Source organism: Acinonyx jubatus, chromosome B2, assembly GCF_027475565.1.
Source record: "Acinonyx jubatus isolate Ajub_Pintada_27869175 chromosome B2, VMU_Ajub_asm_v1.0, whole genome shotgun sequence".
NCBI lineage: Eukaryota > Metazoa > Chordata > Mammalia > Carnivora > Felidae > Acinonyx > Acinonyx jubatus.
In genome coordinates, this window is record NC_069385.1 from 53,518,402 (window position 1) to 53,534,252 (window position 15,851).

Consider the following 15,851-nt stretch of genomic DNA (forward strand, 5'->3'; position numbering starts at 1 on the left):
GGCTTAAAAAATGATACAACTTATTTCCAGTAACTTAACTGCATTCCAGAACTAAGTCCAGTACTATTTAAGGGAATACAACAAAATCTAGCACCCAAGAACAGTATCCAAGTAAAACTTATTAGGCATGAAAAGGAAGAGGAAATTATGACTCATAACTAGGAGAAAAACCAATCAATAGAAACAGACCCAGAAATGACAAGAGATGATGGAATTAGTAGACAAGGGCATTAAACAGGTTATTATACTGGTATAGCTTCTTTGGAAAAACAGATATTTCCTCAAAAGGTTATACACAGAGTAACTATATGACCCAGCAATCCCACTCCTAGGCAAATACCCAAAATAAAAATACATGTCCATGGAAAAACTTGTACATAAATGTTCACAACAGCACTATTCATAGTAGCCCCCAAATTGAAACAATCCAAATGTCTATCAACTAATGAATAAAACGTGATATATCCATGCAAGTAGAATATTATTCAACCATAAAGAGAAGTACTGATACATATTACAACATGGATGAACCTTAAAAGCATTATGCTAAGTGAAAAGAAACAGATACAAAAGACCATGTATCATATGATCCCATTTATATGAAATTTGTTGAATAATCAAATTTATAGAGACAGAAAGTAGATTAGTGGTTGTGTATGCTGGAGAGGAGCGATACAGAATGGGGACTAATGGGTAAAGAGTTTCTTTATGGGGTGATGAAAATGTTCTAAAATTAGATTGTGATGATTGCACAACTCTGTTAATGTACTAAAAGCATTGATTTATATACTTTAAATGGATAAATTACATGCCAATGTGAGTTATGTCTCAATACAGTTGTTAAAAAGTTATTCTAAATATATTCCAGGTAGAAAAAGGAAGCAGAGAAGGGACAGATAAAAAACAAATCCAGTGGCACTTTCGGTAAAGAAAAATGTAATATCTGAAATAAAAAAATATACTGGATGGGATTAACAGTGGATTAGACATTGCAAAAGATCAGTAAACTTTAACACACAACAAAACTATCCAAAATGAAGCATAGAGAGCAAAAAAGACTGAAAAACAAATTAAAAGAGTATCAGTGACCTGTGGGAAGACAACATTAAGCTATCTAACATATCTGTAATTAAGGTCAAGAAGAAGAGAGGAAGAGGACAGGAAAAAAATAATTGAAAAATAATAGCTAAAATAATTTTTTTTTTGCTAAAAACTATAATCCCATAGATCCAAGAAAACTTAAACCCCAAATAGAATAATATAAAGAAAACCACACAAAGGCAAATCATATTAAAATTAGTGATAAAGAAGAAAAATTATAAGCAGTCAGAGAAAAAGACACAATAAAAGAAGATAAAGAATACAAAAATACTAACCAAAAGGGACACATGTGCTCTTATGTTTATAGTAGCATTACCTAGAGTAGCATTATCTAAAAATTATGGAAATAACCCAAATATCAATCGATTGATAAAGATGTGGCATATATATACACAATGAAATATTACTCAGCCATAAAAAAGAATGAAGTCTTGCCATTTGCAATGACACGGATGGAGCTAGAGAGAGTATTACACTAAACAAAATAAGTCAGTCAAAGACAAACACTATATGATTTTTACCCAAATGTGGAATTTAAGAAACAAATGAGCAAATGTGGGGGAAAAAGAGAAGGGCAAACCAAGAAACAGACTCTTAACTATAGAGAACAAACTGATAGTTACCAGAAGGTGGGCAGGAAGATGGGTTAAATAGATAATGGGGATATTAGGAGTGCACTTGTTGTGATGAGCACCAGGTGAGGTATGCAAGTGTTGAATCACTATACTGTACACCTGAAACTAATATTGCACTATGTTAATTCACTGGAATTTCAATTAAAATTTTTAAAAAAGGAATAAAGATAGAATGAGAGCAAAGTGCTTTTCATAAACTATTAAGACAGAAGACAATGGAGGAACACCCTTAATAAGGGAACAGAAAAACCATCATCCTAGAATTCTATACCTAGTAAAACTGTCTTTCAAAATTGAAGACAAAATAAAGACTTTCAGACAAACAAAAGCTGAGAGAATTCACTGCCAGCAGAGCGGCCCTGTAAGAAATGTCCTAAGAAAGTTCTTCAAGCAGAAAGAAATGCTATCAGATGGACATCAAAGGAATGAAAAGCCAGAAATTATCAATACATGATAGAGATTTTCTTCCCTCATTTTAAATCTTTTTAAAAGACAAGGACTATTTAAAGCAACCTAGTAATATATCGTTTATAACATGTTTATAACATGTAGACATAAAATAGAACTAAGAGTAGGAAGGGAGAAATGGCAGCATGTTATTTTAAGGATCTTACATTCTACATAAAGTCTTATTTGGAGACTGACTATAATTGGTTAAACATGTAAAACACTAGAGAAACCATTATAAAATAACAAAGGGATGTGGCTAATATGCTAGGTAAATGGTATTCATTGAAACAATAACTACTTAATAGAAGGCAGGAAAAGAACACAAAAACACACAGGACAAATAGAAAACTAACAACAAGATAGTAGATTTAAACCTAAACAAATCACAATTACATTATATGAAATGGTCTTTTTAAAAACCCTCCTAACAAAAGGCAGAGAGTGTCAGACTGGATTAAATAATAGCAACAACAAAAACAAGACCCAACTAATTATATGCTGCTTATATACATACATACATACAAAGATTAGTTGTGTCTAAACACAGAGATAGGTTATAAGTGTAAGGAGGGTAAAAGAGGTACCATACAAATAGTAATCGAAAGAAAGTTAAAGTAGCTTACTAAACAAAAGTAGCTGGAGTGGTAGTGGTACTATATTACCTTTATTATACAGATTTTTAACAAACAATATTGCCAGGATGAAGAGGGACATTCCATAACAAAGGAGTCAATGTATCAAGAAGATACAGAACAATCTTAAATGTTTATCTGCCAGCAATAGAATTTCAAAATACACGAAGCAAAAAGAGAACTGAAAAAAGAAGTAGACAAATCCACAATTACAGCTGGAATTTCAAAATTCATTTCACAGTAATTAATATAACAAGCACTCACCAAATGAAGTTGACCCCCTTGACCTAACTGGCATTTATAGAACACACACCCGAAAATATATATATTCTTTTCAAATATACATAAAACATTCACCAAGACAGACCAAATTGTAGGCTATAAACAAGTCTCCATAAATTTTTAAGAAGGCTGAAATTATACAAAGTAGATTCTCTGACCACAAAAGGATTAAGTTAGAAAGTAATAATAGAGGGGCACCTGGCTTGTCAGTCTGTAGAGCCTGTGCAACTTTTGATCTTGAGATCATGAGTTCAAGCCCTATGTTGGGGGCAGAGCTTGCTTACATACATACATACATACATACATACATACATGCATACATACATAAATAAAATCTGGAAAATCCTCCACATATGTGGAAATTAAATAATTCATTTCTCAATAAACCATAGATCAAAAAAGAAATCACCAGCTAAATTGGAAAGTATTTTCAGCTGAGAGTAAAAAACAAATATTGTTATATGTAGGTAAAGCAGTTGCTTGAAGGAAATTTATCTTTTAATATTTGTGTTAGGAAAGGAGAGTCTCAAATAAATGGTCTAACCTTCCATCCTAAGTTACCAGAAAAAGAGCAAATCAAACCCATAACAAGCAGAATGAAAATAAAGAGCAGAAATTAATGAAACTAAAAACATAAAAACAACAGAGAAAAATCAATGACACTAAATGCTGATTCTTTGAAAAAGTCAATAATCATATGGCTCTAGCCAGAATAAGGGAAAAGACAGAAAACAAATTATCAATATCAAGAATGAAAACAAAATCCCTACAGGTCATACATATATTAAAAGGATAAGAGAATAACATAAACACCTCTATGTTCATAAATTTGACAACTTAAATGAAATGGACAAATTTCTAGAAAGGCACAAACTGTCAAAACTCACTCCAGGAAAAATTTAAAAACCAACAGCCTCACTATTTAATAAATAAATTGAATCGGTAATTAAAAACCTTACAAAGAAAACTCCAGGCTCTTAAGGATTAACGGTTGAATTCTACCAAACATTGAAGGGAAAGATAATACAAATTCTACCAGAAAACAGAAGAAAGAACAATTTCCGACTCATTTTGAGACTACCATTACTCTGATTACCAAAACCAGACAAAATATTAAAAGAAACTTATAGATCAATATCCCTCATGAAGACACAAAAATCCTTAACAAAAATTTAGCAACTTGAATCTAGCAACACAAAAGGTAACATGTTATGACAAAGTCAGATACACTCCAGCAATACCAGGTTGGTTTAACATTGAAAATCAATGTGCTTCTTCACATTTAAAGATTAAAACAAAATACAACAAAACTCTTATAACTGAATAGTATGAACACAAATATTCCTATTTTTGAAAAAGGCAGGTTTCAACACTTGACCAAAGATTTACAAATCAGAAATAAGCACATAGAAAGATGCTTAACATTATTAATGAAGCAAATGCAAATTAAAAGTATAAGATATCTACCATTACACACTCAATACATTCTACAGTGGATAAAAGTAAAATGACTGACAAACCATTCAAATGTTGGAGAGGACGGGAAACAACTAGAACTCTCCTATACTGCTGGTTTGGTGGTCTGGCAGTTTGGCAGTTTCTTATAAAATTAACATGCACTGTACATATGACCCAGCAATCCTATTCCTAGGGATTTATCCCCAAGAAATGGAAAAATATATCCCCAAAGACTTGAATGTGAATACTCCAAGCAACTTTATTCATAATAGTAAAAAAAAAAAAAAAAAAAAAAACACAAAAAAACAACAAAAAACTGGAAATAACCCCAAAAGTCCATCTACTGATAGATAAATGGATAAAATATTCTGCTCATGGAATATTCACAAAATGGAATGTTTCATAGCAATTAAAAGGAATGAACTGACACAAGACAGGAATGAATCTCATATGCACTATTCTAAGTGAAAGGAGCTAACACAAAAAGCTACATATAGTATGACACCATTTATATAAAATTCCAGAAAAGGCAAAGGCAGCTCAGATGTTGCCAAGGGGCCAAAAGCAGGGGGAGGGGAATGGCTGGAAATGAGTACAAGGGGTGGTGATGAAAATGTTTGAAATGCTTTACATCATGACTGTGATGTTACACAACTGTATACCTTTATCAAAACTCACATTCTGCACATAAAATGGCAAATTTTATTACACTCAAATTATACCATTCAATAGATTAATTTTTTCCCCTCAGGTTAATTTCAAAATAAATCACCATAGTTTCTGTTTGCTTTTAAAGATTTTAAGTAATCTCTCCACCCAACACGGGACTCAAACTCGTAACCCTGAGATCAAGAATCTCATGGTCCACTGACTGAGCCAGCCAGACGCCTCATAGTTGTTTTTTTCTTTTTTAAGAGATAATTTTAGGGGCACCTGGGTGGCTCAGTCGGTTAAGCGTCCAACTTCGGCCCAGGTCATGATCTTGCGGTCTGTGAGTTCGAGCCCCACATTGGGCTCTGTGCTGACAGTTCAGAGCCTGGAGCCTGTTTCAGATTCTGTGTCTCCCTCTTTCTCTGACCCTGCCCCGTTCATGCTCTGTCTCTCTGTGTCTCAAAAATAAATAAACATTAAAAAAAAATTTTTTTAAAGAGATAATTTTATTTCGTTGTAAAATTATCCAAATGCTTCAAACAGCAGGATTGTAAGAAAAAGGTCTTCATCCTCCTTGGATCACAAATGTGGGGGGGGGGGGGGCGCGGGGGGGCAGGCAGGAGAAGTAATAAAAATCAAAAAAAAAAAAAGTAAAAAGCATAAGGACAAGAAACATGTGGGGGTTGTCCTCTGAATTGTTTAAACTGCACCTATAGGCTTCAGATTTTGCCAGCTCTTACCCCTATCACATATCTACTTGTAAAGGCCACAGAATGGAAATGTGTTCTCTCACTCGCTCTCGCGTGCGCGTGCTCTCTCTCTCTCTCTCTCTCACACACACACACACGTCAGTCCTTTACTTTTTTTCCTCTTTGACTCAGAGCACAAAGAAGAGGCTCAGCCTATTGAGCTGAGAGGTCCAGTCTCGTGACTCATTTGTACACACTTACAAACACGGAATCCTCTGCTCAATTCTATTGCATTTCTTGTAGCCAAATTTCCCTGTAGCTAGTTTACTGTGAGTTCCTAGTCAGGAGTCCACAGTTAGAACCTTAGCAATTTACAGAACACTTAGATGCATTCCTCTTATTTTAAAATTATAAAAACAGGGACACCTGGATTGGCTCAGTCAGTTAAGCATGTGACTTTGGTTCAGGTCATAATCTCACAGTTCATGGGTTTGAGCCCCGCATCGGGCTCTGTGCTGACAGCTCAGAGCTTGGAGCCTGCTTCACATTCTGTGTCTCCATTTCTACCTCTCCCCTGCTCACTCTCTGTCTCTCAAACATAAATAAGTATTTTTAAAAATTATATTAAAATAAAGTAAAATTATCGGGGTGGCTGGGTGGCTCAGTCGGTTAAGCATTTGACTTCGGTTCAGGTCATGATCTCACGGTTTATGAGTTTGAGCCCTGCGTCAGGCTCTGTGCTGACAGTTCAGAGCTCAGAGCCTGAAGCCTGCTGCAGATTCTGTGTCTTCCTCACTCTCTGCCCCTCCCCCACTCATGCTCTGTCTTTATCAAAAATAAACATATAAAAATAAAATAAAATTATAAAAACAATAACTATATAGAATATTAAAATAAAGGGAAAAAATAACAAGTGCTCTCCAACAAAGAAATAGTTAAATAAATTATAAATCCATCCAATTCTTCTCCTCTTAAAGCAATAAACTATAAAGCCTAAGCATAGATAAAAACAAAACACAGAAAACAAAGAACAGAAAATCTCTTAATGAATCTAAATAAATAGCTCATGTGCAAATGACCAAATCTGCAAGGAACACCTAAATTAAGAAGGATTATAACAGGTCTTCTCCAACTTTTTTCTTTTTAAAAGTGTATGTATGTGCGTATATATATATTTTTTCATCAAATACGCACATCTTCTGAGTTTAATGAAAGGACTCTAGCCTAGGGAAAAAGCAGCCAGGTCAAATTAAAGCCTCTAGGCACATTACCTGCATGTATATGCATGCTGTCAGGTACTAAGCTACAACAGAAGGACCATGATGTGCACCACTAAAGGGGTGTGACATGAAGAAATAGCCAAGTAAGAACAACACTGCTTTCCAATTTAAGAGATCACTTTGTTGTCCCATGTGGCTGACCCAGAAACACAAATACATTCACCCTACGGTGATCCATAGCATTAGACACAGTGAGAAACAAATTCACTTGCCTGTTATTTAGCCTTCTGTCCTCTCCTTCTTAATAATACCATCTTCAATCTCAATACTCTACTGTCACCACCACCTTAAAAGTAGTACACAGGACAGACAGTATTTTGGCTAATGTTAAAACTAAAGAGATCAAGACCCAGAGCTTTATCATATTCACTCCGCTACTAAGTAGCTAAACCTGGACTAGACCCTAGGTCCATGGGCACCAGAGTATTAACTCCCAGGGCCTCTCTCTGAATGTTGGACATTACCCCGAGTCAGTACAACCATTCCCACCCACTGCCTTCCTTTTAGGAGTAATGATGGGGCTCTATCTCATCTCTAAGCACTCACGGGAACAAAAGCTTTTGGAAGAGACGTGACAATTCACCATTCATTTTGGGGAAAAGGCTAAAAATAGTAAGGCTTAGAGATAATCCATTTACTCAGCTTACCAGTTATAAACCACTGCTTTACTGAATGTGAATTACAGTAGGCTGATCTTAAAGACATTTCAGAACTAACCTCCAATAACCTCTTCTGCATCATGTCCTCTGGTAACTGTCCATCTGGATTAAGGCAAAAATCTCGAGGTCCAGCTAACACACCTCTGCAGCTGGTGGAAGCACTCTGGCCACCTCAGTGTTAACAGAAGGATACATGTTCTACACAGTTCTATACACATGAACTGCTTAAGCAGCTATCTTGAGCCTGAAACAAATCTGTCCAGGGAAATTAGAGCCAGTGTTCTGACCGCTGTGGGGGAGGGGTAAAGAAAAAAAAAGTTAAGCTTTTACTTTTTTCTCTGTGATAACAGCATACTTCTCTTCAAACTTTGAAGAACTACTGGAAATGCTAAATTTTATAAAAGTACCAAGGCCATAAAGAGCTTTTAAATTGTTTGCCACTCGTGAACACACTGGAGTTGTTTTCAAATAAACCTAAAGACAACTCAAAGGTATCCCAAATGGTACACTGTGTTCACAACCCATACAGTTGGCTAGCAGGTAGGATATTTGGTTTCCTGATTGTTGTCAGGGCATTTTTGTTTCTGGATCTTGTTTTTGATAGAGAAATTATAGCCGCATCAGAAAAGGATTGGGTTTGGGTTTTTTTTTAATTTAACAAGTTCTGAAAAGTTCTCTAATCATCCTTCTACTTTATTTGGACTACATCTCTAATCTAGTCTATGGTCCGTATCCCTCTGAGAGTAAAAAGATAATTCCTGGTTAGCATAAGCCTCTTTGGCAGAACTACTTGTAATATGTCTGTGATAGCCAATGCTCAACCATCTTTAAGTAGGAGTGTTAATTTATCCACCCATCAGTTTTTCAAGGGGTTGAACTAGAGATCTCACCCAACTCAAGCATTCTGAAAATGACTCTCAGTATTAAACAGATACTTACATTTAAATTAGAGAAACTCGAGGTGATCTTGAGACCAACTGGGAGTATGCATATGAAGTCCTACATTACTCCTCATGAATCATATGAAAGAAGTGGACTAGAAGGTCTATATATCTTTCAAGTCTGACATTCTATAATCCTAAGGTCCTTGGAAAATGGCAGCAAATAGGACAGGAATGAAGGTCAGAGCTGCCAGCAGTGGTCAGAATGCTGCTGTGCTGAACTGAGAAACTACTAATGATCAAGAATAGTTCTTCCAGGCTAACCCACTGTTAAAGAATACACATTTCAGTGCCTGGCACATGGTAGGTATCAATAAACATTTATTGAGTGAGTGTAAATTTCTTCCTTAGCATCTGAGGTAAGGCATCCAAGGAATTTCATCTGTGACCCCCTCCAAAAGGATGCTTATATCTTACTAAGTCAGGATTTTCAGAAAAATAACCATATGGGAACTCCCTTGGGTTTTGGAAACTGAGCAGAATGTGTCCACAATCATCTGGGCATCTGAATAGAGCAAGATCAACAGGGTTGGAAACAAATACACCTCACAATCCCATTTTCAAGACATGTAGCCTTACCAGAATCAGAAAATACAGTATTAGCGAGGCAAGTTTCTGAAGAGAGTATAGGGAACATTAGTCTTCTATATAGTATTTCAATTTGTGATAAATCTTTCATCTTCTAAGTATGCCCTTTTGTGTGTGCAAGATAAAAAACACAAGTTAATAAAAGTCTAGTTATAAATTCTGTGAGTCTAAGAAACAATAACACCTTGCTCCTAAATATTCTAATATTCCAGGGGTCTGTTTCTTTTTTAAACATAACAAAAGAAAAAACATGGACACTTGCTGGCCAAACTTGCACTGCCTCCTTCAATGTACTCATGTTGAGCTATCTTTAGGAGACATTGCCCCTACCCACTCTTATCACACAGGCAACAAAAATGAAAACTGCACACAACAGTGGCCAAAGAGCCAACTTTTAAAAGTTTTGCAAATTAGCACATACTAAAAGGGGTCAAAATACAAATTTTAACCATTTAAAATGTGCACACTGATCACTAAGCACTTGGTATAAAGTAGGACAGGCTGGTAAATGACTAGAAAAAATCTGTTGGCTCCCTGGCTTTCTGAACCTGCCTGTTCACAAGGCTGCTTCCTGGGAAGAAGAAGAAAGTTTTTAAAGGAGTTTCCTTAACCACAACGTGGCAGAACTATGCAGTCACATCAAATTCAAGAAGACTTTTTTTTTCCCTTTTCTCCTTTTGATTTTTGTTCTACCAGTGGCATTGCCACCGCGTGTCAAGAACCCAAAGAGTTTAGGGTGAGGGGGAGGGATGTCACAATTGCAGAGGCCTGATTACTATGCAGAAAACGCCACCCTACCAGACAGACGTGCCAATGAACCGCCCTTGGGAAGAGGAGCCAGGGTACAGTGTGTGGTGGTGAACAAAAGGGGTGATGTACTGTGGAATTAGTTTCAAAAAGAATTCCTCATCTCCAGAGTTTCTGGATTTCTGGGCAAGAGCAGCAATTAGTCATTAGCTGAGAACACTGACAACCAAGGAAGATGCTCAGATCAGCCTCCTGTCAAACTACGCAGAATCCCAGTCTTCGAACGCTCAATACCAAATTAGTTGTCTTCTGACCCTGTCCCACCTTTGTATTTATTTATTTATTTGAGAGAGGGAGGAAGAGAATTTCAAGCAGGCTCCACGCTGTCAGCACACAGCCCGATTCAGACCCTGAACCCACGAACCTGGAGATCATGAACTGACCCGAAATCAAGAGTTGGATGCTTAACGGACTGAGCCCCCTGGTGCCCACCACCTCTTTTAATGTGTAATTGTTGTTTCAGACCAAAGTTGTTTTGTGGCACAAACTTATTTTACTTGTAATTCTTACATTTGAAAAAATCCAAAAATTTTTATCAATGACAATTTTACAAATCAATTAATTATCAGGTACCACATGCTCACACTGCAAGACAGATTTTTCTGGTTTTTTTTTTTTTGAGTGATGTGAAAGTACCACATTTTACAAAATAAATGCATCTTGTGACTTCTCCCTTTAATCAAATGTTCTTCTAATTTGCTGTCTTACTTCAACCTCATGCTACATTTCCATGTTCACTTCCCCATCCACCCCACCCCCCTATCCCAGCCTGGTCCCTCATTTTATCTAAGCAGGTTATCAAAACAGAACCATCCCACTTAGCACTCCCTGTGCTAAAACAAAACAAAACAAAAGCAAACAAACCTTCTCTTTCTAGGGTAATTCCAATCATTCCCAAACCATTTGCGAAATTAAGATGATTTGATCTACCCCCCCCTTTTTTTTTTTTACTAAAGTGTCATCTTAGGCAAGCTTTTAATTGATCTAAGCTTCTGTTTCTTTTCTGAGAAATGAGTAACTTTTAGGGTATGGATTAGACATATGTATCTGAAACACAGTATGTATGCAAAAAATCAGTAGTAAACAGAAGGACCCCTATAATAGAGAATAGGACTATGAACTTCACTTATCTCAATTACAAAGCTTATTTTGGCCTAAGGAATATCTTATGCTTAAAAATGAAAATTAGTAGAGCTAAGAAGCCATGTCCACGTGGAACAGTGTGAAGAAAATCTGCAAAAGAGAAGCATTTGGCTTTAAATAAATATCCTTTTCTCTCTCCTCACTGAGCCATCATGATCCACAGGTGAGCAAGGCACAACAAAATGGGACAAGTCTCAAAATCACTTCCCATTCACGACATTTAGATATGGCACATGAGGGCATCTCCATAAGGGGTGAAATGGAGTTAAGACAATACTCCAGATATTTATAAAGGACCCAACAAAACACACTGAAAAGCAAAAAAAAAAAAAAAAAAAAAAAAAAAAAAATCCACCAACCCTCAAAAACTTAAGGGGCTCTGAAACATCCAGGCTGGCTGTTTTCTTTGGCAGAATTCACAGGCAGTTCAGTTCTAGCACAGGCCCTAGAACTATAACATTTATTTGTGGTTCAAACACAATAATGAACAATGAATGTGAACTGAATATTTCTTGTCCACAAATAGGTCAATGTCAAACACAGTATTATGTACTAATAAATCATATGAAGCCTCCACACTTCAATACAGTTTTAGAACAGGACTATTCACTCATTTTAGGCGAAAGCAGGCTTCTGTTGAGTGTTATCCAAATCCAGAAAGAACACAAAATATGTTGGAAGTTCTTCCACACAGTCACACAAAAGTATAATGATCCACAAAAACTTAACCTGCCACTGAAGAGGTAAAAGGAATCCAATGTTTTTACCTCATTTATCCACCAAGAAATATAATGCTGTCTTTGAGTTTCTTTTTATTACTTACTATATCCACAATAATTCTAGATTTTCATGAGCAAATCTTTCCTGAAATATCTATATAATAAATCTTGATCGCTTAAAATATGTTTTTCTCTGTAGTACCTTCTGACCTCCTCAGTAAATGAATTCTGCATGATGTTGACCTGTCTTTTGACAACCCCTCAGATCAGAATTGTACATCACCATTTTAGTCAAAGAAGTCTGAGGGTTCGATGCTGTTTCCATTTGATCATTCTCAACATCATGTGCTTTCAGAGTTGCATAAGCCACTGTTCTTGGTCAAATTCGTAGTCAAAGATTCTTCTAGGAGTTCTTAGACCTGTAGATAGTTCCATGATTGTTATAAAAATACTTCTTTTTAAATAAAAAATGTTGTCTAAATATAACACATAGAGAAATTTTTGTTTCAAAGATAAAATGAAACTCTGAGCTTCAATGAAGTTGACAGATTCCAGGGCTCTTCTACTGCCCTGGGGAAAGCTGTACAGGCTGAGCTCAAAGAAAATGCTCCATCCGAAACTTCCCCAATGGTTGCCCCTTTCCCCCATTAAGCAGAACTCCTTTCCTGCGTTCTCTTTATAGCAAAAGTAATGCTTGACAAATTAGGTTGTATGTAACACCTAGATGTAAGAATGACTGGCTTGATGTTCAATAATACACTTTCCTTCCTAGGCCAAAAGGTGTGTGAATGTTCTAGATACTTAATGTTAAGATCACTGGTGCAGTAAGGATCATGATAAACTGGGAAAAATGAAAAGAGAAGATTTTCTTTATCATACCTGAGAAAGTGAATAGTTTTCATGGATGATGCTTTGCTTTATCTGCTCATTTCATTATTAGTCTTCGGCTACAAACTTGTAGGAGATATTTAAATGGCTGAATGAATAATAATTCTTATAACTTTAAAGAGAAAAATGCCAGATTCTTCCAGCCTCCTTAATTTGTTTCTTTGTAAGAATGGGATCTGTCTTTGTCACAGGACACTAACTGAGCACCAAAGTAGTAAGCACAATCTCTTCTGAAATCATCCAATCTCCTACAGAGTGATTTGCCATTCTAACAATAAAACAATTTTTACTGAAATCTTGATTCATCTTAAATATGGTACCCACAGATGAAGAAAAGTAACTACAGATTTCAAAACACAAAGAGAAAAAAATGTCTTACCTGGAAGGAATGTCAGTTTGCCATATTCTACCAGAAAGTAATTTTCAAGCCAAAGATTTCATTTATCTCAGAAAACAAATACATTCAGGTTTTCATAGATAAATATTCTTCTTCCTGCTTTATCCCTTCAAAATCACTGCCTAGTCACACTGAAAAAAACACTAAAACACTTTAGTGTAAGAAGGGAGAAAAAAAGCAACTACTGCTCTACATACTCTTAACTTGCATTAAAGGACTATACTTAACTCTCATCTATAAGAGTAAAAAATGGGCTACTATCCTGATAAAACACATACACACTCTCTCTTACCTATATTGCTTATATTAATCAGTTTTTACAAAAAGTGATTCACATCTCGAAGGTTTTCCTTTGTTTAAGTCTATTAGTGATGGCAGCACACCCATGTTTAATTCTTCTGGATGAATATAAGGTAGAAAAGAGACAAGGCACAAGATTAGGCAGACTGAGTGATTTCTTGTAATTCTCTGTTCCCACCTTTTTTTTTTTAAGATTTTATTTTTGTAATCTCAATACCCAGTGGGGAGTTTAATCTCAATACCCAATGGGGATTTTGAATTTACAACCCCGAGATTAAGAGTCCCCTGTTTCGGGGCGCCTGGGTGGCTCAGTTGGTTGGGCAGCCGACTTCGGCTCAGGTCACGATCTCGCGGTCCGTGAGTTCGAGCCCCGCGTCGGGCTCTGTGCTAACAGCTCAGAGCCTGGAGCCTGTTTCAGATTCTGTGTCTCCCTCTCTCTCTGCCCCTCCCCTGTTCATGCTCTGTCTCTCTCTGTCTCAAAAATAAACATCAAAAAAAAAAAAAAATTAAAAAAAAAAAAAAAGAGTCCCCTGTTTCACCAACTGAGCCAGCCAAGCACCCCTCTGTACCCATCTTATAACAAATCCACTGAGGCTCTACAAAACCACTTCAGTAGAGTCCCAAACTTAATATAAAGATAAGATTTTAATGGTACTTCCATTATTCTGAAAGATTTTCTTAGGCTAAGTGGGACTGGAAAAGAGTTAAGTTGTAAGTGTATGTGGCTAGAGGGGGGGGTATGGTAGAGATTAACAAGGATTTTTTGAAAGTAATAATGTTCTGTGTTGGCAAAGGTATGAGAAATGGGTAAATGGGCACTTTCATACACTGCTGGTAGAATTTTAACAGGACAGAGATATTAGAGAAAAAAAAACAAAGTTTTAAAATTCTGCGCACTCTGAGGTATCAATTCCACTTCTAGAAAAAAAAAAAGCAGATGTGCTTTAAGGCTTACCTATAAGTTTCTTATCAGTGTACTCACAACAGTAAAAAAACTGGAGGGAAAAGAGCCTTAATCCATCTAGAAATAACCAACTAAATAAATGACATATTTATTCTATACAATGAAAAACAATGTCATACAAAGGAAATATTATGCCATCATTAAAATGAAGTCATTGGGCATTTATCCCAGAGAAAAACTTATGTTCAAATATTTTTTATGTTTATTTTTAAGAGAGAGAGAGAGCGAGCAAGCAAGCATGGGGGAGTGGCAGAGAGAGAGGGAGACACAGAATCTGAAGCAGGCTCAAGGCTCTGAGCTGTCAGTATAGAGCCCGACGCAGGTCTCAAACTCACGAATGGCGAGATCATGACCTGAGCCAAAGTTGGACGTTTAACTGACTAAGACACCTAGGCGCCCAGACATTTAAATTTTAAAAATGAAATCATTAACAATTATTTAGTGACATGGAAAAGTCTCTATAATCCCTCCTCCCTTATGAAAATTAGTCAAGATATCAAACTACCAAGTTCCCGAGGCTTAAAGGAGAAACCAGGTGTTAAAGCTATAGGTGTAATACATAATCCCAGTCAACCAAACCAAGAAATAAGCACAAAGAAATGTTCACAATAAACTGCAGAATTATAGGTGATTTTTATTTTCTTCATTTTTGCAATTTGTAGTTTTCAAATTTTTCTCAATCAACACAGATACCCTAATACTAAAAGGAAATAAATTTTAAAGGCTTTTATCTATGGAACACCAACTTGTGTTAACTGGTCTTCCCAGGTAACACAACTAGGTTTTGACAGTACTCTTGAAGTGAATGGCTTAAAGGAAAAAACAAATGTAACTATGTGTAGTGATGGATGTTAACTAAACTTACCGCAGTAATCATTTTGCAATCTACACATATTAAGTCATTATGTTGTATGCCTAAAACTAATACAATGTTATATGTCAATTATAGCTCAATAAAAAATAAAGTAAGTAAGTGAATGGCTTACCCCTCAAAAGTCTTGAAAACACAGGAATACCTAGGGGCAAGTTGTGCTGACCAGTAACTCAAATCTTGCCCAAACAGAAGGCTGATTCAGATTCACATGGAAGGAAAGAACTGGCCACCCAATGTTGGAATTTGGTTACATTCTATTCTACTCTATAGAATACCTATAACATCTGTATTCTATTCTGAATTGAAAAGTGAAATGGAACAATCTACATCGACAGTCAAGAATAAATGAGATGGAAAGACGCTGGAATCTGTCTGAAGAAATGGGATAGCCCT

At 36.1% G+C, this 15,851-nt stretch overlaps 1 protein-coding gene and 1 long non-coding RNA gene across 5 annotated transcripts in view; both read right to left on the reverse strand.

Annotated features, from left to right (window-relative positions):
- FOXO3 (forkhead box O3) overlaps positions 1–15,851 on the reverse strand; it is a 126,595-nt gene that overhangs the window by 70,285 nt on the left and 40,459 nt on the right. The window lies entirely within an intron of this gene.
- On the reverse strand, positions 3,047–13,906 carry LOC128315557 (uncharacterized). Its single transcript, XR_008298423.1, has 2 exons — positions 9,358–13,906; positions 3,047–8,126 (listed from the first exon to the last, which is right to left on the reverse strand). It is a non-coding gene; the product is annotated as an uncharacterized LOC128315557 (long non-coding RNA).